Below are 4,935 nucleotides of genomic sequence, written 5' to 3'. Positions count from 1 at the left end.
TAACAAGAAGAAGTAAACTGAGACATTACAGCATAGCAAAACATGAACGCAAAAACAAGAAGTAAACTGACACATTACAGCATAGCAAAACATGAACGCAAAAACAAGATCGAACCCGTATAGCCACAGGTTCGTCAAGTGGGCAACCGGGCAACCGGGCGTAGTACCCTGATTACGAAACATTTTATAAAAATATTATCAAAACATGTTATAGTCTCAGTGATTATAAGTTATATTTCCTATTATAAAAATAAGAAAACACAGGAGAAGTTTATGAAAGAAAACGTCATCTGCATGTTTACTTTGACATGTTTACGAGCGGACTGAAGTGAGAGGTGACTATTTTAAGAGTTGCACGAGAGTTGTCTACGTTAAATGTTTGATAATACGAAAATAGAAAAGCAAAGTTCCATAAATTTGAAAACAAAGAAGAAAAACACAAAAGAAATTACCAATCTATCGGCTGCGATTGTTGTTGTTTCCATCCTCTATCAGATTCACTGAAAAAAATTGCTTATAGCTGCGATTCTTGTTGTTTCCATCATCTATCAGATTTACTGAATGCAAAGGCAAAGGCTTGGCAAAATGTTGGAGCCCACAAGAGCAGCCTTGGCCATCATAGTCGATATACCACAGGAGGACGAGGTAGAAGAATACACTACCAACTTAAAGGGTGGTGGCTTCATCTCATCCATAAACAGGTTCATGTCTTCGATGAAGATGGAGCAAAGCAAAGTGGCAGAGTGGTTGCAGAGTTGTTTTCATAGGGGAGGAAGATCAGTACTGATGCCCATAATTAATAATTGCTCAATTCACGACCACTATGAATTCAGCAATGTGGACTTGAGCGTGGTTCCCCATCATAAAATTAATATATGTTTCCACAGGGCCACACGCATCGCTTTCTGTTGCAAATCCCTCAACAAAAATAAGACACCGCTCAATATGATCCTCAATGAAATAAACGTCATGTGTAGGGTCTCCGGTTACGAGGGCACTGTGAAACTTCATGCGGTTTATGAGGATTCGCAGAATATACATCTAGTTTTGGAGCTGTGCAGCCTAGGAGATCTGTTCCAAACGGTTATGCAGAGAGGCGGCCGTTACAAGCCTGATGATGAATTGGAAGCTGCCATGATATTCAAGCAGATGATGGAGAGCATTTTGTATTGCCATGCAAAGGGTGTTGTTCACAGAGATATCAAACCCGAAAACATTTTCTTGACAGGAAGCCTCACGCATGCAGTCGTCAAGTTGGGTGACTTCGGTCTTGCTACGCTGTTTCACAAAGGTATCATATTTTTTATTTCAGATTTAATGCGATAAATTTTAAGTGATAGAGTTTAAATTTTGGGTACCATCGTCATCATGTTATTTTATAAATATATTTTGTAATTTTGGAAAGAAGAGTACTGTAAATTTGATCATTCAGATTTATTCTTTCTCTTAAATAATTATCATAGGTGGATAAATTGGTTGAAAAATATTGCGAAATTGCAGGAGGTAAACTTCTCTATGATAAAACGGGAACCCCAGCCTACGTGGCTCCCGAAATTATGAATGGACAAGGATATACAGAGAGCGTGGATATTTGGAGCGCTGGAGTGTTGCTGTATGCCATGCTCAGTGGTGCATTGCCATTCCATGGTGACAACTTCTTGGAACTCAAATGTAAGATTTTGAAAGAAGATGTTGATCTCAAAAATGGTGTATGGGACAAAATCTCCGTGCTGGCCAAAGACCTCATCTCACGCATGCTCGTTAAAGATCCACAACACCGCTTGAATGCTACACAAGTCTTGAGTAAGTAACACTACCATAATCGTTATCTCATTTTAGCACAGATGATGAATTAACCTCTTTTCTTTTTTATATTATATTAATGGATGGGATGACCTAATTTGTTACAGGGCACCCGTGGTTGAATTTTGAGACAAGTCAAAAAACGCACGTAATAGCAGAAATGTGATTGCTGTGAATCAATGAATGTTTTCAGATTTTTCTCAAAGTCTTACTGGGAAGGAGTCCCTACGCATTTGAAATTATAAGCTTGTCGAATTCAATACTTGTGGGTAGAGAACATGGCAGTAAAAATTTGCCTTCCTCCACAGGTTCTCAGAGATACAAAAAGCTTGTAAGAAGATTGATCTGGCTTGTAGCTGATTTGATTGAAATCAAAATTGTACTTAATACTTGTGGGTAGAGAACATGGGTAGAGAACATGGCATTAACAATTTGCCTTCCTCCACAGGTTCTCATATATACAAAAAGCTTGTAAGAAGATTGGTCCGGCTTGTAACTTATTTGATTGAAATCAAAATTTTAATTTTTATCGGAATTAAAGTTTCCAAAATAAGAAGACCGGCATTCATTATTGCCTTTTTCAAATAAACGCATCAATGAAGTGTACATGCAATAATTCTTGCACATATTAGACATCAAATACACCGGCTATATTTACCATGCAAACAATATCCACTAGCAGTTTTAATGTCTTTTTGGATTTTTTTTTACTGTCCCCGAGTGAATAAGCATAAATAAAATAGAAATTGATTATGGCACAATTATTTTCAATATTTCTGATATTTAATTTACTAATTCATTCATGATAATTTTACATGCAACATTATATAAATTAATTGGTATTTGTGTTCATAGAATTCTGTAAAAATGTAAAATAAATTTAGAAAAAAAAAAACAAAACAAAAATGATATCACACCCTAGCAATCATATCCACTGTGTAAATGTGTAAGACAAACTATATTCACCATGCAGAATATATACATTGTGCTCTGGGCTACTTTTGTATGATGAAAGGTTAAAAAATATAAATGTTAAAAACTATATTCACCATATAGAATGAATACATTGTGCTCATGTCCACTTCTTTCTTTATGATGAAATATTAAGATATATAAATGTTAAATATATATATAATGAAAAGTTAAAAAATCTAGATGTTAAAACCTATATGCACCATAGAGAATGCATACATTATGCTGTTGTCCACTTCCTTATGATGAGATATTAAGATATATAAATATTAAATATGTATAATGAAAAATTAAAAAATATAAATGTTAAAAATTATATTCATCATATAGAATGCATACATGATGCTCTTGTCCATTTCTTTATGATAAAATATTAAGAAATATAAATGTTAAAAAGTAAGTTATATAAAATATTTTGCATTTAATTTTGTTTTTTTAATTTTTGAATTATTAAAAACGATAAAATAATTAATTATTTTTAGTATTTTATTTATATAATTTAAAATATATTTTAAATAAATAGATTAATCAATTTCATTTTCTTTTTAATTTTCCAAAAAAACATAATTTTAATGGTACACACAAAATTATATTTACATGTGCTTAGAGTATGCATGTGATCAAAAACTGCTCTTGAACCCTTAATCTCTCAAAGGACAAATCCCGAGACATGTAGCATCTAGTCTTTTATATTTAAAACATAAACAAGTAGCCATTTAGCCTACCCATAGGCATCATAATTTTTTTAATATTTTATTTATATAATTCAAAATATATTTTTATATAGTTTTAATTTGGTATTTGGACTTCTTTTTTACATATTTAGATTTTGAAAATAAATAATATAATTTAAATAAATAAAATAATTGATCATATAATTTAATTATGTATAAATTTGGAATTTATGTTTTTTCTTTAAATAAAATAAATGTTTTCTAAATTTTATATAGATATAACAATCTATTTTTTTGAATCAGGGGTAACAATATATTTGGATTTTTTCTCAAAATTTTGAAATTATTATAAATTAAATAATAAATGAATTATACACTTTAATTATCTATTGATGATGATGGTGGTGGTGGTGGTTAATGTCCCTGAGACCAAACTTTGGTCTATCGGACTTAAACAAGCAAATTATTTATTTTGATTTAAGATTTTATTCCTATGCTCAAAAATCTTGGAGAGAAGCCTTCCGAACTCACTATAATTTTGACATTACAAAAGGTTAGGAAGGTCAGTGTTGTGACAAAGATTATGAAATTGAGATCTAATGTGGTTGTACGCAGGGCACTCTAAGAGGAAGTGGTTTTCATCCTCGATGTTCCTATTCTCACGTAGATGGTAGATCCTTTCAATCCATGGTGTTTTAGGAACTACCCAATGACCTGTTTCACTATGGAGCTCATGAGAATTTGTTCAAATCTTTGCTATATTGATTTTCTTCCTTGAGATAGTTAAAATAGAGAGATACTTTTGATCCTCTAGCGTGGAGTTGATGACCTTTTTATAATAACTTAATTTTCTTTTAGCCGCTAAATCTTTCTCACGCCACATTTTTTCTTTGAATTTACAAGTAACAATATCTTTAATGTTATTAATGTTTTGCAATGCATCATTCTCGTTGATCTCCCAATAGTTTAACCAGGCCCTCATGTCTTTATACCACCACCGCTTGAGCCTTAGGTGGTTTTGGCTGGAATTTAAAGCTAGCTTAGGAAGTCTATGATCGCCTATGTTATTGAGTTTGTGCTTGTACAGCAGAAGCCTAATCATAGCTAGGCTCTTGATAGGGGAAAGACTTACTTCAATAAGGACAATAGGATAGGATGTATTACTTTTAATCTTCAGGTTATACATTATAAAACGCTTCTGGATTTGCTCAATCTTTCTCCAGGATTCTCTAGGGATGTTGCAACCTCAAACCTCACATCCATATAAGATAATAGGAGTGACTAAAGTTTCAAAGAGGAACTTATTTTTATCCCATGTTACAAGGTTTGTCGTTTTACGATTATTTTCAAGACCAAAATAAGCTTTCCAACCCCCATTAATCATTTTCTCAATGCTATAGTTCCAGTTGAGCTTGTGATGAATATCAATTCCTAGGTACTTGTAAGAATACACTTCCTCCAAGTTATTATTGTCATCCATAAAATT

General features: G+C 32.5%; 1 pseudogene; it reads left to right on the top strand.

Annotated features, from left to right (window-relative positions):
- Window positions 1-969: 969 nt before the first annotated feature.
- Window positions 970-1,811, top strand: LOC149233705 (serine/threonine-protein kinase PEPKR2 pseudogene; annotated as a pseudogene).
- The last annotated feature ends 3,124 nt before the right edge of the window (window positions 1,812-4,935 follow it).

The sequence above is a fragment of the Pinus tabuliformis genome, chromosome J (assembly GCF_031772625.1).
Source record: "Pinus tabuliformis cultivar Carrire ecotype Pingquan chromosome J, CPIR1, whole genome shotgun sequence".
NCBI classification, from domain to species: Eukaryota; Viridiplantae; Streptophyta; class Pinopsida; order Pinales; family Pinaceae; genus Pinus; species Pinus tabuliformis.
This window is presented reverse-complemented; position numbering and strand designations above follow the sequence as displayed.